A 26,651-nucleotide genomic window follows, 5' to 3' on the forward strand; every position below is an offset into this window, starting at 1 on the left:
GGTTAATGATACAATCACATGGGGTTATTTTAAATTGGGTGAAAACAAAGTCTGGAAATTCAGATTTTGATCCTCTATTGTTCCTCTCCATCTCTTTTTGCACTTTTAAAAAATTATATATAAGGTCGTTCAGTGGCCTTATTACAAATGTTTAAAGGTATTTTATTAAACTTTACTGAAGGAGTCAACTTTTTATTTTCCCTTTTTAAAATTATTTTTTGATCGTTTCTCGGCCTTTTGGCTAAGATCAAGTGTAAAATTAATTTATTTTTTGAAGATTTTATTTATTTATTTATTTATGAGTTTATTTATTTATTCATAAAATACACACACAGGCAGAAGGAGAAGCAGACACCCTGCAGGGAGCTCAATGCTGGACTCCCTCCCAGGACCCCGGGATCATGATCTGAGTGAAAGGCAGATGCTCAACCACTGAGCCACCAAGAAAAAGGTGTCCTTTTTCTTTTTTCTTTTTTTAAGATTTATTTATTTATTTTTTTATGTTAGCAGAAGCAAGAGGGTCAGAGGGATAGAGAGAGAATCTCAAGCAGACTCCCTGCTGAGTGCAGAGCTCAATGTGGGGCTCTATCTCACAACGCTGAGATCACTACCTGGGCTGAAATCAAGAGTACACTTAATCAACCGCACCACACAGATAACCCTTTGTTTTCCCCCTTTTGAAAAAACAAAAATAAATGTAGATGATCTGAGAAGACAAAAAAGTGACTTAAACAATATGATCTGGTTTTTTAATTTCTTTTTTTAATCTTAAGTAAAAGTGACCCATAATAACTCACAATTAATTATTAATCCTGGATGGTCAATTAATTTTATTACTTTCTGCATCTTTCTTTGTTTTTTAACTTGAAAAAACTAGTAGTTACGGATCTTATTTTAAGAGTTAAACTTTAGAACAATGGATGCTTTTCTTTAATTCTTAAGGTATTTTTAGGATCCACACATGATGTATCTATTTCTTTTGATTGTCCAGAGATTGATGTGTTTCTTATAATAATATTTCGGAAAAATAATCTTTCAGTATGTTTTATTGAACTACCTGAGACATTGTAACATGACTTGCTACGACACAAATAATGATTCCCACTGAGACAGCTGAATCTTCACACTCCTTTAATTAGAAAAAAATCATATTTTAAAGAAACTCTGGAATATACATCCCATTCATATAATTGTATGTGCTAAAATAGGTATACTTATAACTTGCTGCCAGTAGACCCAGGACATAGGCACAGGGCTGCTATAATTTCAGCTGTATGAATTTAGCCAAATCTTTTAAGAGCTTCACTTGGCCTCAGGTTTTTTTGTTTTTTTGTTTTTGTTTTTTTTGTTTTTTTCCAGATACAAAATAATGGCTATATAATTGTTTTTGAGGTCACTTACAAAATGATCATTCTATATTTCCATAACACATACTTTTAAAAATTATTATTAGGGGATCCCTGGGTGGCACAGCGGTTTGGCGCCTGCCTTTGGCCCAGGGCGCGATCCTGGAGACCCGGGATCGAATCCCACGTGGGGCTCCCGGTGCATGGAGCCTGCTTCTCCCTCTGCCTGTGTCTCTGCCTCTCTCTCTCTCTCTCTGTGACTATCATAAATAAAATAAATAAAATAAAAAAAATTATTATTAAATAAATTAGTTTCTATCTGGTAATAATCATGGCAAGATTTAGGTAATCTTCCTTAGCTTGAGGTTCCTAAATATTTTAATTTAATTGATTTTCGGATTTCCAAGATATTTTATCATCTACCCAGATTAGGGACACTTTCCCTTTATGGGCTGAACAGTTTTCTAACCTCTTTTTTATCACATTGAGATACAGATTTAATGGTTAAAGAAAATGGTCAGGGTTTTACATTTCTTTTAAGTTCCCATGCATTAAATTCTCAAATAACTCAAACATATCCTGAGGTCCTATGAATTAAACTCAAAGTGACTCTTTTAAGTCCCTATGAATTAAAGCTCAATTCAAATATATCAAGACATCTTTATACCAGAGTTAGCATTGTTTGCAGCCATTGAAGACAAATGACAGAGGCTTGCTTTTAGGATATTGGTGGATATCCACAGGAAATTTCTGGGCTATTGCTGTTGCAAGGAGAAGGGTATTCTTATCATTTCTCCCCCAGCATTTCCTAGTTTCTGATATGTGTGGTAAAATTATAATGTCCACTCATAATGTAATTATGTTAAACCCCTGACCATGGCAAAGACTAATTAGAGCTAGTTTAAAGATCTCTCTAAATAGGACAAGAAATCATATAGTTAAATTAGAATTGGAATAAGTTATCCATTCATTCTCAGTGCAAACAATTAAAATATTTCACATTGTTTAAGATTTTACACATCATGGATTTAACCTACCTTGATAAAAATGCTTGTTACATTATTAATTTCTTTATTCTCATTGTGAAGAAAAATCAGCAAATGGCTGAAATTAATAGGATTTCTTATTTCTGAGTGGTCCTGAGGATACTTTATCACATATTATCATAAATAAAATATCAGAAACTTATTGATCTTTCCAAGGTTCAATTTATTTATGCAATGGCAAAGATTCTTATATTCACAGAGCAATGAAGCTAAGATGCAAAAGAAATTGCTAGAAGTATGAGAAATCTAAAAAAAAGTTTTAAAAACCATTGGAGGCAATAAATAGTAAAAGTGACACTCAATAAAGCAAACAAATCGAAGGGAGAAAATTGTGAAAAATTCAGTTAAAGAAGCAAAAAGAACAGGAAGGAATATAATTGCTATGGATGAAAAAATATAGATGTTCAGATTCAAGTAATAATAGCTCCTAAAGGAGGCAAACCCCAACACACATGAATGTACATGATGCATTAACAAAACACAAATAATAAACATTATCTGCTAATTGAAGTGAAATCAATGAAATCTAAATGAAAATAAGAAAATATAAAAAATTTCCTGATAGAAAAAGAAAGTCATCCAAAGACCAAAATGCTGACACAACTGAAAAACTTAAACTTATAAAAACCAGATTCTTTAAAAAAAAAATTATTTTTTTTTAAAAAAAGTATTTTATTTATTTATTCACCAGAGACACAGAGAGAGAGAGAGAGAGAGAGAGAGAGAGAGAGAGAGAGAAAGAGAGGCAGAGACACAGGCAGAGGGAGAAGCAGGCTCCAAGCAGGGAGCCTGACGTAGGACTTGATCCCAGGACTCCAGGATCACACCATGGGCTGAAGGCAGCGCTAAACCTCTGAGCCACCAGGACTGCCCTGAAAAAAAATTAAATTAAAAATAGCCTTTAAGGGGGATCCCTGGGTGGCGCAGCGGTTTAGCGCCAGCCTTTGGCCCAGGGCGCGATCCTGGAGACCCGGGATTGAATCCCATGTCGGGCTCCCGGTGCATGGAGCCTGCTTCTCCCTCAGCCTATGTCTCTGCCTCTCTCTCTCTCTCTCTCTGTGACTATCATAAATAAAGAAAAAAAAAATAGCCTTTAATTTTCTGAGAAAACAAAGGTAGCTTAATTACTGAGATAAAAATCATATAAATGTCTAAATTAATGCCTATGATTAAAAATCATATAAATGCCTAAATCATATAAATGCTAAATGCTTTTAACTCTGACAAAGTGGATATTATCACCATCAATGACCCCTTCATGACCTCAACTACATGGTGTACATGTTCCAGTATGATTCTACCCACGGCTAATTCCACGGTACAGTCAAGACAGAACGGGAAACTTGTCATCAATGGGAAACAAAACATTTAAATATCAAAACACTAATGGAGCAATAGCTAATAGAAAACTTTGAAGTTCTCTGCTCCTTCCTGTTTGACAGACAATGCATCTTCTGGTGCAGTGCCAGTCACATCCCCAAGACACGATGGTGAAGGTTGGAGTAAACAGATTTGACCATATTGGGCATCAGGTCACCAGGGCTGCTTTTAACTCTGACAAAGTGGATATTGTCACCATCAATGACCCTTTCATTGAACTCAACTACATGTTGTACATGTTCCAGTATGATTCTACCCATGGCAAATTACACGGCACAATCAAAGCTGAGATGGGAAACTTGTCATCAATGGGAAGTCCATCTCCATCTTCCAGGAGTGAAATCCTGCCAACATCAAATGGGGTGTTGCTAGTGCTGAGTATGCTGTGCTGTCTGCTGGGGTCTTCTCCATGAAGAAGACTGGGCTCACTTGAAGGGCGGGGCCAGGAGGGTCATCATCTCTGCTCCTTCTGCTGATGCCCCCCATGTTTGTGAAGGGCGTGAACCATGAGAAGTAAGATAACTCCCTCAAGATTGTCAGCAATGCCTTCTGCACCACCAACTGCTTGGGTCCTCTGGCCAAAGTCATCCATGACCACTTCAGCACCAATATTTGCCATTTCTCCCCTAAAAGCTGAAGTCTGTGTCTCTTCCTCTTAAAGCAGAGCAGATTTTTGTGACTGTCACAACTGTTCCAGGTTGAATTGTGCTCCCCCCAACCAAAAAAATAAAGATTTATTGACGTCTTAACCTCCAGTACCTCAGAAGGTAACCTGATTTAAAATAGGATCACTGTGGATGTAATTGGTTAAGATGAGATCATACTGGTGTGGGCCTCTAATCCAATGTGACTGGTGTCCTTATAAGAAGATCCATGTGGAAGCACATACACACAAGGAAAATACCATGTGAAGATAGAGGATTGAAAAGATACATCTATAAGTCAAGGAACACCAAAGAGTGTGAAAACCAACAAAAGACAGGAAGAGGCAAGGAAGGATTCAGGTTTCAGAGGAAGGATGTCACTGCTAACACCTTGACTTTGGATTTCTGGCCCCCCAAAACTTTGAAAAAACAAATTTCTATCCTTTTAAGCTATCCAGTTTATGGTACTTTGATATGGAAGCCCTAGGAAACTAATATAAAACCAACAAATTATGGTAGATGTGATGCCATGCCTATTCATGTAGGACAGATAGTCTATAGATTTTCTTCCTGGCTGTCTCTCAGAAAACGTGTCTAAAGAATCTTGAGCTGATAAGCAAAAAGTTTAGGACCCTAAATCTAGCATGCTAAGGAGACTATGTTCATTGTTTTCTTTGTTATGCAGAACCTTTTTAATTTATATAGTCCCACTAGCTTATTTTGCTTTTGTGGTCTGTGCTCTGGTGTCATATCCAAGAAATCATTCCCAAATCAATGTCAAGAAGGTTTTCTTCTATGTTCTCTTTTAGGAGTTTTACAGTGTTAGGTCTTCTGTCTAAATTTCTAATCCATTTTGGAATGTAAGACAAGGGTCCAATTTCTTTTGTTTTGATTTTTTTGTATGTGAATATTCATTTTTCACAACACCACTTACTGAAGAGCCTATCCACTCGTCGTTGTGTGTTCTTGGTAAACCTGTTGAAGATCAGTTTACTGTGTACATATGGGTTAATTTCTTGGCTTTCCATTCTGTTCCATTGGCCAAGGCATACAAATGACCAATGAGTATGTGAAAAGATATTCACATCACTAATCATGAATGAAATGAAAATTGAAACTACAATAAGATATCACCTCATGATGATTACTTTTAAAAAAGATAACAGATATTGGTAAGAATGTGGAGAAATTGGAACCCTGATACACTAATGGTGGGAATATAAAATTCTGCATCAACGAAAGTACTGTATGATCCAGTAATCTCACATGGTATATACATATAATCTCATGTGGTATATTCCAAAAGAATGGAAATTAAGATTTTGAAGAATAGTTGCACTTTCATGTTCATTGAAGCATTATTCACAATAGCCATGATAAGCAAACAACTAAAATGTCTATCAATAGATAAATGGATAAAGAAAATGTGGTATACACATACAATAAAATATAAACATAAAAAGAAGGAAATCCTGTCATATGTAACAATATGGACGACCCTTGAGAACTTAATGCTGAGTGAACTAAGCCAGTCACAGAAGAATAAACACTATATGATACCACTTAAATGGGGTATCTAAAATAGTCAAACTCATAGAATCAGAGAGTAGAGTGTTGGTTGCCAGAGTCTAGGGGCAAGGTAAAATGGAGAGTTGTTACTCAGTGGGCATAAAATATAAATTATGCAAGATGAATAAGTTCTAGAGATATACCGTACAGCATGGTATCTTCAGTTAACAATATACTGTGCACATAAAAAAATTAAGGGAGAAGATTTCATGTTACATGTTCTTACCACAAAAAAATGGAGAGTATAGGAAAACTTTTGGAGGTGATAGATATTTATCACTTTGATTATTCTTTAAGTTTCACAAGTGTATGCATATGAGCAAACTTATCAAATTGTATATATTAAATATGTGCAGTTTTTTGCATATCATTATATCTTAATAGAGATATTTTCTTTAAAAAAAATGCTCCAGTTTTACAATTCACAAGATTTTCCTTCATTTTTGTAGGTAGAAATTGTGGGAAGATGATTGGCCATTTCCTTGGAAGTGTGAGTATTTTTCCAGGTATGAGATGGGCAACATATTATCTAGCAAATTCTTAGCAGTTTTAACAGAAATTTTCTTTCTTTCTTATTTATTTATTTATTTATTTATTTATTTATTTATTTATGAGAGAGAGAGGCAGGAAGGGGTAGAGGGAGAGGGAGAAAGAGAATCTTAAGTGGGCTCCATGCTCGTTGCAGAGCTTGAAGCAGGACTCAATCTCACTGCCCTGAGAATATGACCTTGAGATCATGGCCCTAGCCAAAATCAAGAGTTACATCCAGAGGTCTCATTTAACAGAAATTTAAAAGGTGCTTCTAAAATTCTTGTGGAAATATAAAGAGTCAAGATGATGTTAATAAAAAACAAACCTGAAGAACTTGACTAGATATCATACCTTTCTATAAAACTACAGCAATTATGACAGTGTGATATCAGAAAAAAAATAGACAAATGGACCAATGGAACATAAACCAAAAGTCAGACCCACACTTAAGTGATCACCTGGTTTATAACATGAATACTAACATAGTGAATTGCATAAATCTGAATTGCAATAGGAGTAGAGTGGTCTTTTAATAAATAGTATTCTATTATTTGAACATCAGTATAGAACAAATAAATTTTATCTCTATCTCATGCTATATATTAATTCCAGATGAATTGTGCTTCTGTTTTTTTTAAATTTTTATTTATTTATGATAGTCACACAGAGAGAGAGAGAGAGGCAGAGACACAGGCAGAGGGAGAAGCAGGCTCCATGCACCTGGAGCCCGACGTGGGATTCGATCCCGGGTCTCCAGGATCGTGCCTGGGCCAAAGGCAGGCGCCAAACTGCTGCGCCACCCAGGGATCCCTGAATTGTGCTTCTAAATAAGAAATTAAAATAATAGATGTCCTAGAAGAAAACATATGACAATATCTACAGTCAACAAAATACAGTTACTTGGACATGAAAAATACTTATCATAAAGAGAAAATATCATAGATTGAACTGCATCAAGATTATACATTTCTGGTCATTAAAAAACACTATTAAGAAAGTGAAAAGGTAAGTCACACATTAGTAGAAGATTTTTGCCATAACTATATCCAACAGTGGATTTGTATCTAGCATATATATATATATATATATATATATATATATATATATATATATAAACTGTCACATATTTGTAAGGAAGAGATGATCAAACCAATAAAAAAATCTACAGGGGGATGCCTGGATGGCTCAGCGGTTTAATGTCTGCCTTTGGCCCAGGGCCTGATCCCAGGATCGAGTCTGGCGTCGGGCTTCCTGCACGGAGCCTGCTTCTCTCTCTGCCTGTGTCTCTGCCTTTCTCTCTGTGTCGCTCATGTAAATAAATAAAATCTTAAAAAAAAAAATCTACAGTAGTCTTAAATGTGTACTTCACGATCCAAATATCCATTCAACATATGAAAAAACACTCCATTTAATTACTGACAGGAAACTACAAAAAAAAAAAAAAACACAAGATAACACTTCATACTTACCAGAAGTGCTAATTAGGCCAAGAATTCCAAATGTTGTGTAGCAACTCTAACCCTCATTTACTTTTGAGAGAATCAATTGGCACAACCACCTCTGGAAAACTAACATACCTACTAAAGCATGCCTCTTGACCCAGTGATTCCTCCCTATGTGTATACCCAACAGATTTGCATATGGTTAATGTAAGTCACATACTAGAATGTTCAAAACAACACATAAAATAAAGGAAACAACTCAAATGTTGATCAGTCGTAAAATTATTAACTATTTTTGGTATATTCAATTGAATTCTATAAGGCAGTGGTTCTGGTTTAGAGGCAATTATTATTTTGGGGTGCTTGACAATGTCTAGAGACACTTTCAGTGGTCACACTTCAGGGAGTCTTATTGGCATCTAGTGGTTAGATGTCAGAGATGCTGTTAAATATCTTGCCTTGCATAGGACATTCTCGCATGACAAAGTAACATCTGGCCCCAAATGTGAATAGTGCAACATTAAGAAACCCCACTGTGGAACTATTAAGCAAACTACACATAACCACATGGACAAAGGATATGAGACACAGAGGACTTTTATACTGACTGATACCATTTATAAAAACTTCAAAATCAAAATAATCAAATCCATCATTATGCTAGGACTCAGCTCGGTGGTTATTTCTGATGGGGAACAGTGATTAGAAGCGCCAGGAAAGGGCTCAATGATACTGGTAATTGTTCTAACCAGCAAGGGTGCTGGTTACACTTTTGTCCTTTGAAAATTAATTTAGTTGTATATTTTCATTTCTATAGTTTTTCATTTCTATATTTTTTGGTGAAAAATTTATTAAAAGTTTATTAGATTACATATTCCCCCTCTTAATGTCATTCTGGCTACTACTACTTCAATGGTAAAGGTATGTCAGATTTCATAGATCTTGTTCCTTGGAACTATAAAGTGTATAAATTCTTTTCACTTTGTTGGCTGGGGGATCCAGCTCTGTCTAATCATTATACCCAAGCTTAGCTTCAAATCAACTTTTACATATCAAAGGGAAGGACCAGCTCCTCACTTAGCATTACAAAAGGCCAGACTTGGGATCCCTGGGTGGCGCAGCGGTTTGGCGCCTGCCTTTGGCCCAGGGCGCGATCCTGGAGACCCGGGATCGAATCCCACGTCGGGCTCCCGGTGCATGGAGCCTGCTTCTCCCTCTGCCTGTGTCTCTGCCTCTCTCTCTCTCATTCTATGTGACTATCATAAATAAATAAAAATTAAAAAAAAAAAAAAAAAAAAACAAAGGCCAGACTTAGAGATTTTTTTAAAAAGACATCTCACTTTGTTTTTATAAGGCAATTATGGTTTGACATAGTTATTTGACAGAATAATTATTTGTGTGTGTTAGATATACATGCATATCAAGAACCATCCACTTTCAAAGGTAACATGGATTTTTAAACTTTGCTAAACTAATCTACTCTAAGCAAATTGTAATTATTTCTGGGAAGTGGCAGATGTTTAAATAATTATTATTTTATCCCAGAATATAGATAGAGATTTAATCACACTTGATACGGTAGAAATGCTAGGCAAAAAAAGTTGTGCATGAATGTTCATATATTCCAAAATTTATTTTATTTCAAATACAGCACAAAAAATATAACGATATAACCCTTAGTATCTTGTCAAAGAAAAATCATTAGACATTTACAAAACTTATCTTTAAGTAATCGTCAATTTAGGCCAAACAGTAAGGCTTTTACGTGACTTTAGGGCAAAATATACGTATGCTGTGATATTTTTAAAAACTTATGGGGATCCCTGGGTGGCGCAGCGGTTTGGCGCCTGCCTTTGGCCCAGGGCGCGATCCTGGAGACCCGGGATCGAATCCCACATCGGGCTCCCGGTGCATGGTGCCTGCTTCTCCCTCTGCCTGTGTCTCTGCCTCTCTCTCTCTGTGTGTGACTATCATAAATAAATAAAAAAAAATAAAAAATAAAAAATAAATTAAAAAAAAACTTATGAAGATTAGGAGAGCAAAATTAGATCACATCTTAGAGGGAAGTTTAGGTATCATTTTATATTTATAAAACCAACAATACCTTGTGCAATAACATGGCATTTTTATTACTTAACAAGTAAAATCTGATCTCTGATTTTTTTATGTTCACCTCTGGCCAATATCCTTCTCCTTTGCTGTTTGAAGCACCACCTGGGCAATTTCCAATGCCAAATCAATTGAACCTGCTAATAAACCAATAACTAGGTTACCTTTCACTTCGAGGTAAAGAGAGGAGAGAAAACACTAATCTACTGTGTGGATAGTTTCCTTTCTAAATCCATGCTACTATTTAACCTTAATTCGGTCCGCTAAGCAGTCTAGAAATCTCTCTATTTGTCTTCGCTCCCTCTCCTTTTCTTCCTCACTTGTCTTAAATCTCCGATACTGCTAGCACTCTTTGTCAGTGTCTGGAGATGACTTACTGGTTTACATACAACAAGGATTGTCAGATGTGCTCTCTTCCACAATTCAGGTACTGGACCTGAACAGTTGCCTATAATTTCACTCATCTCGCTCTTTTTACAACTCTCCTCTAAAATGGAATAGAAATGGTTTTTCCAACACTAAAGGTAATCCTTGCACAAGGCCACCAAAATTGACTACCATCTGCTCCTAAGGAACCACACTACCTGTTCCCCATCTATGCTCTGTATCTTCAAGTTCTCTCTCCACTCTAGTCTTCTTATAAATGCTCATATAAATATTCTTATAAATGCTCACATAAATACTCATATCCCTGATATTCACCATTTTGTTTGGTCTCATCTATTCTAGCCCTCTCCAAACCTTTCAAAATTTTTACTTCCTTGTGTCCCTATGTTTCCACTGCCATTCATGCCACAATTGACTGTTTTTTAGCTTCAGTTCTCACTTTTTCCCTGAAACTTGTGCTATGATATTGCAATTTTTTTTTTTGAGAAATACAATGGACACTTTTAGTTTTATCAAATCCCCGATGCATTTTACTTATATCCTTCCTTCTGGAAATACACTTAACAGAACCTCCCTGTCACCATACATCCAGAGTTTACCTCTTTCTATCTTGTTGCAGTTTATCTGGTTTCTTGTAGAACACTCTTCTGTCTCTCATCTTATAATATTAGAGTTTATACGTCCTCTCATAACTCAATTTCCATCAATTCTGATGATTCCTTTTTTAAGAGAGCCAGACACCATTTCTTTCATGAGCTTCAGACTCATATCCGATTGAATAATACTATATATATCACAGTTAGCTCAGGTCCAACATGATTAAAACTGGTAACTGTTTGTCCCTCAGTTCTCCTTGTGTACATCCTGCCCCAGATAATATTATTATCATCTGGGCTGCTGTCAAAGAAACCCAGCACCATCCTTGTGTCTCTCTTTCCCTCACTTTACACCATAGACATTCCTGAATTCCTGTTGATCCTACTTCAAAATTATATTTTAAAGCCTTCCACTTATCTTCATTTTCTCTGGCACATTATTAAATCAAATAACGGTATTCTCTCTCCCTGTGATGACTTAAAAATCTCTTAACTAACATTTTTCCATGTTTCTAGGTAGGTCTTTCTCCATTATCGACTCAGAGTAATTTTCCAATGCATTAAATATGTTATAATACTACTTAGCTTAATACTCATAAATAACTTTCTACTGGTATTAGAATGAACTAGTATAAGTTCAAACTTCTTAATAAAACTGAAAAGTTATGCAATTAAATTGATATATTGTAAATGAGAAATCACAACCCATAGGAAAAGGTGATTCCAAAGAGAATCCAAAGAACACACTTGGTAGCAGTTAGTGGAAAAATAATCTCACCAAGTTGGATTTCTTCAATTAAACCAGTAATAAGTTTTGTTTTTGGTGTATGTATGTGTGTACATAGAAAATAATAGCCAAAGGTGATATGATAATCAATTCTAAATATGTGAGAGTAAATGGAGCTGGAGGCTATGCCTACAGCAATGGATCTAGCAATCTTTAAAAGAGGAAGTAGTATAATTTGCTACTCTGTAGTCTAGAGTGATTATTGTAGCTAGTAAATAATAATTAATGAAGTAAACTTTTGAACAGAGATATTTGCTTTTTTCTAAAAGCAGAGAAATAAACCCAGTCCATTCTATAACAAATATTTTCCTTCTCTTAGAGATTATTGAATAGTACAGAGTTTACAATATAGCAAGCATCACGGGGAAAACAAAATTATTAAATTCACCAAGGCTGATTTCTTAAAATGAGAGTGCCAGTTTCTTCTTAGGTGTAAGGGTGACCAAACTGGTTTGATAATTGGTGAGAGAAAGAAAGTCACCTTTTATCAGAAAAACTTAGTGAAGAAGGTATCATTCCCTATAGAAATATAAAGAAAGGAAGCCATGGCTGACCTCACTACTCAGATCTGAAGGAAGGGATTTCTAAGAAATTTGGCCAATATCTTTTTATGTGCTGCAATATATACTGAGAAAGGGTGCACATTGACCTGTCTCATTGCTAATGCAGGAATGACACGGAGACTGGAGAAAGAAGGATTGTTTGAATGGCAGAGAAGCTGTAAGAACTAGCTCACTTCCGTTCCTACTTCACTAGAGGTAAAAAGACAGACCCATTCAAGTCCATAGCCCCCTAACTATGGAAAACTTTCTATGCAGGGAAACATTCATTATAGCATTTTTAAAATAAGAGAAAGGTCTTGGGTGAAACAGGCCTACAAAGCTTGATCTCTGTCCCTGTCCTCCTTAATAAATAGTAGCACCATCCATTCACTTGATAAAGTTAAAATCTTATAGCTATTTTTGACTTTTCCTCTTACCTTCTTCCACTCCATCAGCAAAGCTGGTCAGTTTTATCTTCGAATAAATGATAAACCCGCTTCTTCTCTCCTTTCCCCGACAGATATGCTAGGTCAGGTCACCCGGATCTCTTTCTGCTGCATATGGACATAGTCAATGCTTAGTGAAGAACTGATATTTTTCTTGAAGAATTGCTTGAAATATATATCTGCACATACTCATAGAGTATGTGAGGATGATTCCATTTTATTTTAGTCAAAAAAAATAATTTAAAGAACCATAAAATATCATAGAACCATAAAAAAAGAACAAACACTAATTTAAAGCCCATTGCTTAATGAACTTATTCAGCATGATCTCAATTCTATACTCTTTCTCCCTCGCTGCACAACACTTCTCATTAAGAAATTTTACTTATCCTTCATGGTTAATTCAAAATATTCTCTTCTCTAGAAACTGTCTCTCCTTTTTCCAAAGAAGCTACTTCTCGCTCCCCTAAATCTCCATGCATACGTTCCAGCTCTCTCTGTGGAGCTTAAAACGGTTTATTCCTGACATTTGAGTTATTGTTCTGAATACATTCTTTCCCCTATCAGATTATAAACTCCTTGAAGACATCTCTTTTTAAATATTAAGACACATTAGGCTAGGTTATTGTTACATTAGAATCCCCTCCTTCCACATCCCCCAGTGAGTTAATGTGGTTATAATGTAACTCTTTAAAACAAAAGAATCATAAAACACATATATATAGCATATATCATATTTGAATCCCGTATATAGCCTTAATTGGTAAGGTTTTATGTAAGTGAATGAAAAGATAAACTCATCAATGAAAGAATTAAAAATATGGTGAGTAGTGAAACATTTCTAGCTGGGCAAACTATAAAACAGTAAAATAGGAATGTTTATATTTTATATTGATGCATTTAAAATTTTTATATATCTGTAAGCAGAAATATGAGATTAAGCTTCATATTCCAATACTGATAATGATTTATTACCTGTGCATGCTATAATTGGTTTGTTTAAAGAAGCCACATTATAATCACATTAACTCACTTCAGGGTGTTTAATGTAACAATACCATACCCTGCTGTTTCTTATTACTTAAATGGAGTTGCAATTTGGTTTTCCTGCTGACTTTTCAATTGTATCTCCTAGACAAAGACAGATAGTAATTTACATCAAATTATTCTTGTTTATCTAAGGAGAACATTGATCAATACCATGTGATCTGAGGCCAGGTACCTCTTTTTCCCTAATCGCACTGCATTTAAACAAAAGTGAAGCTATCTGGCATTTTCAAATATTGGCTCAGTTCAATTTAGCACACACTGGACAGCTCTGATGTGCTCTGATGTGCATGCTGTTGTATGAGACTTTGAGTATACAATCTAGGTTGGCAGCATAATATTTGCCCAAAACTTTGCATATTAGATAAGATGCTTTCATTACTGTATTTAATGCTCAAGAGAAATAGTAACCATTAGTAATAGCAACTAGTTAAATAGGTAGGACAGATAGTATTAGTCACAATATATAGTTTTAGACACTAATTCTAAAAATCTAGGATTCCATCAGTGATGCCTCAGCAGTTAACTCTTTGCATTTTGCACTACAGAATTTTATGCTCCAAATTAAAACACTGTGTCTGATCTCCTAATCATCTCAACCAACACCTATGTCAGGTTCTACATGTGAATAAAGTGCCCAACACCCTGTCTTAATTCTATAATTTTCGTGATGATAGCTTCATGTCATACACTTAATCTTGTTATCACTCTGAATGATAGAACCTCTGAATTCAAAAGTTTGGAACTATATTTGCTCTCATGGCATTAGTTCTACTCTGGCCAATGAAGCCCTCGACACCCTATACGCTCCCTATGCTTCACCTTCTCTTGGCTTCTCTTGTTTCTTTACAAGATGGTGCCACACAGTGACTCACTTTCATTACTCACAGGCCAAAAGCACAAATCCATTTTCCCTCTTGCATCGTCATGCTCCACCTTACAACACCCTTCAGCACAACAGCCCTAGACAGGCTCAGCGGAAGGGGGAACAGTGTGGATTGATTCATTTTGAACTCATGATCTGGGTCCTCATTTGGCCCTCATTGTTTCCATCCAAAAATGTTTCTCTAAGAAAGCTTCAGTTCTGAGTCTTTCTCTTTTGTCTCATTTCATTGTGGTTGCTCTTTCTCCCTCTGCTAATGGGGTAGAATTGCACTTCCTTGCCTTCTTAAGGCTTAGGTGTGTTGTGCTTTGCCTTTGAAATGCATATCAGAGCTGTCAGTGCCTTCCCATCCCCTAGGACCTGTCATCCTTTTTGTGCACAAAGATTCATGTGTTTTCACTGCCAAAGTCCAGATCTGCGACTCTCTATGGGCCGCAGGAGCCCCAGAAGCCTGGAAGTTTGTATCACCACAATGGAAACCCTAAAATAGAAACTGACAAGTAGCAGGGTATAATAGTGCAGGTTCTGTGAACGTGGTCAGGATAATTTCAGATTTGACTGGCCCAGTCTCCAGAGCTATCTTGATGATGGAGCCAAAATTTCAGGACACTTTGCTTGACATTGCAACATTTCTTGGCTTCCTTTACCTTTGGTCCCACTTCCCCACTGTCTTCCTGGTTTTAATTGTGAACACTTATTACTTATATTACTTTCATATGAGCCATTAGCTCAGAGGCTGTTTCTAGGGAACCCAAACTAAAATAAAATACGTGTGGAATTGACATGTGTCATAATTAGGCTTAAAGAGCTCATGTGCAATTTGCCACCTACTTTTTTCCTCTACCCTGATGACTGGCGGTGCTCCAGCTGGTGACTGCTCTGTTGGCCTAGGGCCTAGAGAGAGGAAAATGTGGAGCAGAGCCTACAGTTAACTCATGCTGGACATGTAGCATGAGAAAAAAAATGAAACTTTGATGTTTACAGCTGCTGAGTTATCCCATTATTTGTCAGTATAGCATAAGCTAGCCCATCCTTATGCTGTGGGCATGAGTTCACATCCCTCTTGTGTTAATTTATATAAGGATGGATCAAGATATGCTGTGGTGATAAAATTCCAAAATCCCAATGGCTTATAATGAAAAAGATTCACTTTTCCTTTATGCAGGTTTCCTTACTCCTGGACCCATCCAGATGAATGAGCATACCATGAAACTCGCTGGTTGCCGTGCTGTAGGGAAGGAGCCCTGGATGTCGTTACAATGACATATTCAATCCCAAAGAGATGCACTTGACTTCCTCTCACAATTCATTGGCCAAAACTAGTCATATGGTGACATGGGGAAGTGGAAGGGCAACCTCACCATGATTCTAGGAGACTAAGAGGTGAAAACAATAAAAAAAAATAGCACTGATGACTGGAACACTTTTCAACTCCTCGACATCTGGCTTCTATGCAAAGAACTCCCAGGATTTGTTAACACCAATGACAAGTTAACATATTTTCACTTTATATTTCTTGAGTTTCCTGTAGCACTTTAAATTGTTGAATTAAATTTATTCATTATTGAATTCTGTGTATTTTTGCCTCGTGTCATTAAGGAGCTTTTTATCACAAGTAATGAAAAAAATATCACAGAGTAGTTTATGGATTGACATGGACTGTTTCTGGCTCAGGTAAGAAAGAAGACTGAGACAAATCTGAAAATTCTCCTACTAAATACCTAGAAAGACTGAGTGCAGATGGTAAAAACAAAAACAAAACCCCACACACACTTCTTTTCCAAGTGGATAATTGAGTCAAGAAGAGAAAGTAAAACACAGAATGTCTTTGTGAATTTAGGGTAGGAGTATTTCTTTAAGCAAATACAAAATGCAGAAACCATTAAATGAATATTGCAATAAATTCAATGCATTAAAATTTCAGCATTTTGATCAATTGACATGTAAACATTTTAAAAATAAGAAAAGTCATATATCTGTCAACCATCTGTTAGATAAAGTCTTTGAATCAAGAATACCTGGAAAGCTCCAGTAACTAAATAAGGAAAAAAAAAAAAAAAACGACAACCAACCAATTAAAAAAGACACAAACTATAAAAATAAGCCTCAGATAATGGAATTTGTATGGCAAAATATACATATAAAAATGACTTAAGTATGTACAACCTCACGACTAATCAGGGAGATGCAGATTATCACCGTAACAAATGTGATTTTTTTTTTTTGCCATTAAAATGGGAAAATGTAGTTAAAATCCAATAAATTCAAGTGCTCTTGAAAAAAGAACTCACATACTTTGCTAACAAGACCACAAATTAATATCTCTTTTTGGAAGGCAGCTTTGCAGTATCTAACAAATTTGAAGTTGCATATTCTCTATATCCCAGTAATCCCAGATCTGAAGAGACTCTCCCACATATGCACAGAGACCATTTAGAAAAATGTCTTTGCAGCACTGTTTATAATAAAATAAATGTGAAAAAATCCTCTAAATATTAGTAAGTAACTGCATAAATCCACTAGTGCTTATTCATATAATGAAATATTAGATAGCAAGTAAATTTTTTGAACTAGATTTCCCAGTGTCAAATCAACATGGCTATTACATACATATATATGTGTATATAATACACATATATATGTATGTAATGTAATATTGAGGGGGATAATCAAGTGGATACATATTAAAACCACAATAAAACAACAATACATATTAAAAAACAATACAAAAAAAACAATACATATTATTTGTGAATCATTAATTTGAAGTAAAAGTATAAATATTTGTCTATAAATAATTATAAACTTCAGGCTAGTGCTTACCTCTGAGGCTGGGGATGGAGTTCATCAAGAAGTTTGTTTGGCAGCCTCTAAGATGATCCCTGATTATTTTCACCTAATATTCATGCTCTTATATAATCGGTCTTCTTTACTACGGGCTGGCCCTGGTGACTCACTTTAAATTAAAGACCCAAATATGGCAAAAGTAATGGACTATCACTTCAGATTAGTAATAAAAAAACACGGTGACTTCCTTTTTTTTTTTTTCTCTCCCTTGCTTGAGGAAACCAGCTGGCATGCTGTGAGCTGACCTTTGGAAGGGCCCATATGACAAGGAACTGAGGGAGGCCTTTGGCCAACAGCCAGTGAAGAAATGAAGCTCTCGTTCAAAAACCTATGAGAAATTGAATCCTGACAACAATATATGAGTGATCTGAGAAGCAGATCCTTCTCTAGTCAAGCCATCAGATGAGACCAAAGCCCTGATTGATTTTTAATTTTAGCTTGTGTGATACGTTTAAACAGAGGCACCTAGCTAAGACACAGCTAGATTCTGAACCCATGGAAACTATAAACAATAATTGCCTATTTTTTAAAAACCATCAATGGTTTCAGGGCAGTTAAATGTCAATAGATAACTAATACAGAAGGGATGGAGAAACAACTAAAAACGTCTTGCAGCCTTGCAAAAACAGCAGGTTTCCACCAGGTTCTCATTCCATTTTTCTGTCCTCAGCCTGACTTTTTCATATTCTGTGATATGCTGGTAGCTAGAAGGCTATGGCAACAGCATGCCTTAATTTCACTCATATCAGCCAGTACTGTTCAGAAAATATAATAGAAGCCACATAAAGAATTAAAATTTTTCTAGATATTATGCTTAAAAAGTAAATAGAATCAGGTAAAATTTATTTTAATAATATATTTTATTTGACCCAATATATTTAAAATATTCTCATTCCAGCATATAATCCACATAAACAAATTAGTGAGATTTTTTTAAAAAAATTATTTTATTCTGTTTTATAAAAGATTTTCTTTTTTTGACAGAGAGACAGTGCACACAAGCAGGGAGAGCAGGAGAGGAAGAAGCAGGCTCCCTGCTGAACAGGGAGCCCAATGAGGGGCTTGATCCCAGGACCCTAGGATCATGACCTGAGCTGAAGGTAGACACTTAATTTGCTGAGCCACCTAGGCACCCCCCTGAGAAATTTTACACAGTCTTTTTCATGCTAAATCTTGTAAATCTGATTTGTATTGAATATATCGACTTGGACATTAAATTTCCATCACAAACATTTGATATATACTGTATGAAATGTATAATTGAGAAGGTTGATTCATATTTCAAAATTTTTCTTAAAATATATTTTTCCAATAATGAAATTGAGTATCAGTTTTTAAATTTAAATTTAATTAAAATTAAGTAAAATTAAAAGTTTCATTTCTTGGTTGTACTGGTCACATTTCAATAACCACATGTGGCTAATGGCTACTGTATTGGACAGCCTGGCTCTAGAGGATATTTATTATGAGACAGAACTTTTCTTTTCCTCCACCTACCAGCCATTTCCTCTTGTGATATTTTGGCTTAAGTTATATGTCCTTTTCTAAACCAATCCCTGTGAAGGGGGATAATATTCCATTTTAGAAATGCTGTTCTCGGGATCCCTGGGTGGTGCAGCGGTTTGGCGCCTGCCTTTGGCCCAGGGCGTGATCCTGGAGACCCGGGATTGAATCCCATGTCGGGCTCCCAGTGCATGGAGCCTGCTTCTCCCTCTGCCTGTGTCTCTGCCTCTCTCTCTCTCTCTCTCTGTGTGACTATCATAAATAAACAAAAATTTTTAAAAAAAGAAATGCTGTTCTCAAATTTCTCTGTAGATTACATTTATCTAGAAAGTTTTATTTATTTATTATTATTATTATTAATTATTTTGGAAAGTTGTTTTTTAAAAAAATGCTTGCATCTCATTCTCACATTCAGTTTTGATAGATTTATTTGGTACTTAGTCCCAAATTGGTATTTTTTTAAGAGCTCTCAAGGGAAGATAAATTAAAAATATAGGAATCCCTACAGGGTGTCTCAGTGACTTAGTTGGTTGAGTGTCTGACTCTCAGTTTTGGCTCAGGTCATGATCTCAGGGTCATGGGATCAAGCCTTACATCAGTCTCTATGCTTAGCAGAGAGTCTGCTTGAGATTATCTCTTTCCCTCTTCCCCTCCCCTCTTTCTCTCTCTCTCTCTCTCTCTCTCTCTCTGCCTAAAATTAATGAATACATATTTTAAAAAATAGAGAGAGGAGGTCCTATGTTCCTATTTACCAAGTAAAATGTAATCTCTGGGACAGACCATGGGCTTTGCTATTTTATTTATTTTATTTTTATTTATTTATTTGCTATTTCTATTATTTATTTATTTATTTATTTATTTATTTATTTAATTCCATATGATTCTAATGCAAAATCAAGGAAGGGAATAAATGGTTAGAATCAAAGCCCATTCTCAAGATTGTACCTGGGACAGATTTCTCTGACAACACAATGACTTCATGGGGAGGAAAGATGATTATCATTTGAAGGCATGTCTCTGCCAAGAGGGAGAAATATATTCTGTGTAGATAACCATGTCCACTCCACTTTCTGGGTTTTCTGTCTAATGCTGAGATCTGTCTTTGGTCTTCATCACTGCTGTTATTCTGCTGGTACTCCCTGAATGATGTCTTTCTGGGTTCTGTTTGCTACCAGTTTCTTTTATAACTAACTGTACATTTTGCTTTGTTTCTCTCTGTCTCATCTTGGGTTTTGACTACTATCTATAACCCGACGATGTCTGGCTCAACCAGAATGCTCCATAGCACTTCTTTGCCTCTTACACTTCAGATGATGACTTGAAAATGCTCCTGATTCATGTATCTTGACTGCCAGACTTGTTTTTGTTTTCGCATGAACTTATACTCTATATTAATGCATCAATTTTTATTGTTTGTGCTGTAGCAGTTACTATATGTTGAGCAGTTTAATTTATATCCAAAATATTGTTATAATTCTCAGCTATGCAAAGAATTATTTCTTTTGTTTGCTTTTTTTTAGAATTCATAGCTACAAAAATTTACTTCTGACCACACATTTAGTCCTTTAGCAAGCTATTTGGGTATTCCCTGAGTGAAATCTGAAACCATCCTTGTGTGTGGAGGAGGAGGGAGACCTAAGGAAAAGGCAAATAACTCTAAGTTGGTAGATTGTATGTTCAATAAGCAAGGCAACTGACATATAAGGCTTGTCTTTGACACCCACAAGATGAGTAGATCTTTGCACCCACTTGCCAAATCTTAGTTTATATAGAGGACTTATCTAGGTTCAGTCACTTATACCATATAGGTAGCCTCAGCACCATATCACTATCTCATGACTATGTTCTTGGGGCAGCTTCTGGGAGTGGGAAAGGCAAGAATAATACACACTCCAAGGATAGGGGAGGGGATGAAAAATCTCCTGGGAATCAGGTCCTCTCAGTGACCTCTCCCAACACTCGACCGCTCATGACTAGCTCTTACACGCCCCCTCTTCCACAATGTGCCCTGAGCAGTTGCAAGAGGTTTCACTAGCACGGAGGTGTCTCCTTTGGCAGCTATCTGGATGCTTTGGAGGCAGATATCATAGCAACAAAACAGGTAATGTCAAGAGAAAACACAGATGAAAACAAAGATTCCCAAAATCAGTCACAACTTTTTCCATCAAGAGCCTCATAATCCAAAGTCCCCTAAGTGATATTAAGTCCCCTAAGTTAGAGGTTGGATCACTCAGGGTATTCATTTGAGAACTCAAGCAATTTAATAAGATGATACATTTGCAGACTCATCAGGGTATGAACATAAAACATTCTATTTTGGCTAATGGCACAGGTGACTCCTTGTAAGGCAGTAATAATGTCCAAGGCCATCCTATTTTTGAGGACATTTTTTTTGTATTAGATTCATTTCAGTGTTCAGAAAGGAAATATTTTTGTCATTAGCATTCAAGGCTTGCTGGGTGAATTTAGCAATGGATTCTACAAGTGCTATAATATCTTCGAGGCCAGTGGAGGCAACAATGACAGCGGCCAAATGATCGTACAGATGGAAAACAGAACATGTCCACCTGGCCTTCAAAAGACAGAGGTTGGCAGTTTTAGAAACTTTAATCTGGTTGTAGATACCATACATGTTGGTTGCAGGAAGCAGCACTGTCAGGTGTGTGGAGAGAGGTTGGGGCCAGATATGCCAGACCAGATTCTTCACCTTCTCCCCTCTTCTGACAGTATGTGCTCCTGTCAGATATAGTGCATGTCAACATGTCCAGCTTACAGCAAGATAGCAGGATCCCAGTGGACACTGAGTGTCCCTCCCCAACACTCAGGAGTATGAAGTAACTCATCACCAATCCCAGAGGGACATCCCATCACAAATTCCAGTAGATCACTCCATCCCCAGACATTACAGAACTTGGCATTCTCAGCAGCATGGCACATTAATCTGCCATAAGTCAAGGAGATGGCTGCTTACCACAACTTCTATACCTTTATAGTATTGCATGCCTTGGCAGGCATCCCTGCTCTGGCATATAGGACAATATATTGGCCTGATTGGTTCAAATGTATTAAAGCCTGGGACAATATTTTAGTCCACCCGACCAACATTATTTTAGCTGTTAGTAACTTAATCTGCTGCTTTAATATTCCATTTTTCTTTTCTACCATCCCTGCTGCATGTGGGTTATAGGAAAGATGGAACCTTCATTTAATACCATGTTCTATTGCTTAGCCCTGCAGGTGAACCCAAACGTCCTCCCACCACCCCACATCTTGACTTCACAAGAACCAAGTCATGATAATTGACTCTTTGATTTCCCACTGTCCAGGCTTCCCAAGGTCTTTAGAATGGCCCAACTGTCAGCAAAAGGTTAACAGCCAGGGGTCATGAGTGATCACTAGGTGAATGGCTGAGTTTAGCCCATTGGCTGCTGTGGTTTATCCCTTACTGAGAGGCTCTCTTACCTGGAGGAGCTCTGTGTAAACATTTAGGAGCTGCTGCTCTATTGGTGTATTTTGAGGTTTTGTCCAGTTTTTAGAACTGGGGCCAGAATCCCAAGGGCATTCTTCCCTTCTGTTGTCTCTACCACAAAGCCCAATCCATACTTTCTGGAATTACAGACATACCTAACTCAAATGGTAGCCTTGCTAAGGAGATGCCCAGAGCTTTAGATTTGTTTCAGTAGTAAACAAATCTCAAAGGTGGCTTGCTGTTCTGATCCCTAATCCCATTAGTGCCCTTTCTTTACCAGGCAGTAACAGGGAGGCAGGAACTGGGCCAGGTGAGGAATAAAAGTCCTCCAAACCCCAAAATCTCTATAAAAGCTTGCACCTCTTTCACATTCCTAGGGCGTTGGATAAGTTTGCACCTTATCAATCACAGCTTCTGGGACACCATGGATCTTACCTGACCAAACAACTTACAGAAACTTGCGGTGGTGCCTTGAATTTTCTGTGAGCCCATCCTCTTCCTTGCATATGTTCCAGCAAAGCCTTCAAAGTGTGCTGCAGCAGGGACAAATCTTCACATGTTAACCTTGTATCATCAATGTAATAGCCTATTTTACTGGTGTTGGGAAGGGGAACAGGGACGTCTCGGGCCACCACCCCATAACATATGGAGGGGTTGTGCAGTTAGCCTTGGAGAAGCACTTGAAAGGTCAATTGTTGCCCCTCCCACGTGATGGGCAGATGGGACAGGTGTGAACTGTTGTTCAGATTTTGAGGCTTTCCACAGACTGGCCAACACAGTGTTGTGTCATTAGTCTATCTGTTCAGATAGGGTTCCTGCAGCAGTGAGATCAACCACATTTGTTTCTGGGTAATTTTTATTGGTCCCTTTATAGCCAGTTGGGATAGACTTTTAGCTTTCCAGGAAACTTCTCTGTTCCAGGTCTTTTCAATAGCCTCTACCCATTCTCAGGATTTGTCAGTTTCCCTGAGATCAGCATCGGCTCATAAATATCTTCTCCTACATCATAAATATCTTGTCCCACAACTCAATTTAGAATGGATATCAGTGTCCTGCACTAGATTATGGGGGTGGATTGGAGAATCTTAGCTTTTATTCCTGCAGTGAATGTGATCTGACAAGACCTTCAAAGATAAGGCCTTGTCTCAGTCTCAGTTCCCTAAGAATTTGCTGCACCTCCTCTGTAGGTCTCCATGGTCTCTCGTGCCAGGGAGGCTGCTGTCATTGGGCCAAGCCTCCTCTAAGCTAGAATAGAATAACCAACCTATAAGGGAGTGAGTATTTGGAACCACTCCTAACCCCTTTCCACCATTCAGGCAATGCCGGAGAACAGAGTGTTTGGTGATGTGGCCCATTTTCTCTGCCTCTTGCCTGGTCAGAGAAATGTGTGTCCTCCCATATCCCATAGCTATGCTGACCATGCTGGGCCTCCGGCTGGAACTTGACAGCTGTATCAATAAGCTCAATGGATGTATCTTCTCTCATCATGAACATTTCCTGAAGACTGCCCCACTGGCTGGGGTTGCTGTTGCTGTGCTTTTGCTCTCCTTTTTATTAGTAATTGCACGGCACCAAACCTTTCATCTGTTGCATTATCAATCACAACATCCTTCTCATTACTTTCTCAGGATTTTCTTTGCTGCAGTGTGCCCTGTGCAGTTTCTCAAGCAGGGCTATTAAAGCAGTCAGTGTTTCAGTACATGCCTGTACTCTCAAGGTGCTCCACAATCATCTGACATATGGGCCAACCACCCCCATGGAGAGGTCACCAGCCAACCCAGGATTTCTTTCCAAGTTCCATTTTTTGTCCTCCTGGCTGATTAGCCAACTGTTGGTTCACAACCTCTTTGGGAGCTTTCTGGGTGGAGAAGGACAAGAAAAGACCAAAGAGTCAGACCACCCCAGGTTGGTAGATAGAAGATTTAGTAAGCAATGGAACTTTCATAAGAGGCTTGTCTTCAGTAGTTGCGAGATCACTAGATTTCCACACCTGCCTGCTAGGTTTTAAAAATTAAAAAAAGAGGCCTTAGCTAGCTGGGTTCAGTCCTAACATTCAGAAGGTCTCAACACATCACTCTCACTCGCACATCACTATCTCAAGACTATGTCCTTTCAGCATCTTCTGGAACAGGAAAGGCAGGTACAATACAGATTCCAAGGTCGGGGAGGGGTGAGGAGCCTCTGATTGTGGGGTTCAGCTCAGGGGTCAACCAGGGATCATGTCCTCCTGATGTCTTTCCTCAACACTAGTGTAATTTTAATGTGCTTAAATGATAAATATAATAGGATGATGCCTGAAAACTTTCAAGAGTTTCAGGAAAAGTGGGAGTTTTGTTTATGATGTGCTGGAATCTAGTTTTTCTTATTCAAGAGTCACTGGTGAAACTGTTAATGCCAAGAACTCCAGTTTTGCCACATTTGTTTGTCTCTCCTTCAGCCTCTCTTTATTTTCTAGCAGGCTGGAAAGACTTTCAAGGAATTTGTTAAAGAAAGATATTTATCTGCTATTTCAGAGGAACAGACAGAAAATTTACACATGATTATATTAGAATGATTTGAAGTCATGTAAATTTTGCAGAAGGGAAACAGTAATTTCTCAAGTCAGTAGGTTATTTGGAGCAACATTCCATTCTGCAAGATAGTGTCAAAAGTTCAAAAATAACAGAAGTGAAACCAATAAATCACTGAAGTAGTAATTAGTAAAAGTTTACTGTGCATACACCAAAATGGTAGTTTGTAAATCAGGAGCACTCAAAAACCAAAACATGGAATGAAGCTCAGGGGTATATTATTATAAAGCCGCTTATATAGTGAAAAAGCAGTGACTGTGTATTCTTCACAGTGACTGATTATAATATTAGAATTTTCTTAAATAATAAGGAATTGGTCAATTGGTATCTCATAGCAGCCTTGGGAAACAGTCAAACCTTGGCTTATGATTTCCAGATACATAACAAGAAATGACCCAAGTCAAGTCAGTCTTACAAAATAAGCTAAATTAAGCTTTGTTTGTATGACTAAACTGGTTTTGTCTGCTCAGGAAAATTTTACGGCTGCTCTTCATTTGTTTGTCTGATATTTTTATTTTTAAGATTTTATTTATTTATTTGAGAGAAAGAGAGGGAAAGAGAGTGAGAGCACACACAAGCAGGGGAGGGGCAGAGGCAGAGGGAGAAGCAGGCTTCCTGTGAGCAGGGAGCCAGATGCAGGAATCAATCCCAGGACCCTGGGATCATGACCTGATCCAAAGGGAGGCCCTTAACTGACTGACCTCCCAGGAAGCCCAGTCTCCATTTGTTTTTGATTGTAACAAGAACCTTGTCTTATAACTGTTTACATTCCCTTCCTTACTCATTAGTTTTACTTCTAGGATCCTATCCTAATGAAATAAAAATACAGTGAAACTGTATCCAAAAGATATTACTCAGAATAGTCATTATATTGAGGCGTTAGAAAACATTCTGCATATCCTTCCATAAAGATTATTTAGGTAAAATGGATCATCAGAAAAAAAATTAAACTTATGTTTACAAAACAAAGCTGGAGGGAGAGGTTGGTAAAAGGGTGCAAACTTTCAGCTCTAAGATGAATAAAGTTCAATCAAGGATAACATGTAAAATGCGTTAACACTGTATTGTATACTATCCTAAGTGATCAATATGCAACTTAACCAAATGGGGGGAAATCCTTTCTCAATGTTATACATGTATCAAACCACCATCATAGTAAATATCCTGTAATTTTGTCAATTAAATCTCCATAAAGCTGAAATTAAAAAAAATATATGGTACTTAACCAAGCATGTAGATGAGAATTTAGTCACCAGAATTCACCCTCAGATGTACTATTGAAAACAGTGTTGTCCTGTCCTTCTCCCTACATGCTCAGTGATACCCCGTAGGGGCAGATACGCTGATGTCATTATCACCATTTTTGATGTGCTTTTCAGACACTTTCTTTCTCTCTATAACTTATACCTTAATAATTAACAGACATTTATTGATTATTTATTAGGCAAAAGTCACTGCATATGCGTGCTGGAGTTACAGAGTAACTGAAAAACCAGAGTGATAATTA

General features: G+C 37.1%; 1 long non-coding RNA gene and 2 pseudogenes across 1 annotated transcript; all 3 read left to right on the top strand.

Moving 5' to 3' along the window:
* Positions 1 to 221: 221 nt before the first annotated feature.
* On the top strand, positions 222 to 384 carry LOC129498980 (U2 spliceosomal RNA; annotated as a pseudogene).
* A 3,495-nt stretch (positions 385 to 3,879) lies between these two features.
* LOC129498471 (glyceraldehyde-3-phosphate dehydrogenase-like) lies at positions 3,880 to 4,409 on the top strand (annotated as a pseudogene).
* A 2,029-nt stretch (positions 4,410 to 6,438) lies between these two features.
* Positions 6,439 to 16,178, top strand: LOC129498747 (uncharacterized). Its single transcript, XR_008662195.1, has 3 exons — positions 6,439 to 6,491; positions 12,507 to 12,595; positions 15,921 to 16,178. It is a non-coding gene; the product is annotated as an uncharacterized LOC129498747 (long non-coding RNA).
* Positions 16,179 to 26,651: the final 10,473 nt, after the last annotated feature.

Source organism: Nyctereutes procyonoides, unplaced genomic scaffold (genome assembly GCF_905146905.1).
Source record: "Nyctereutes procyonoides isolate TBG_1078 unplaced genomic scaffold, NYPRO_anot_genome, whole genome shotgun sequence".
In the NCBI taxonomy this organism is placed as follows: Eukaryota; Metazoa; Chordata; class Mammalia; order Carnivora; family Canidae; genus Nyctereutes; species Nyctereutes procyonoides.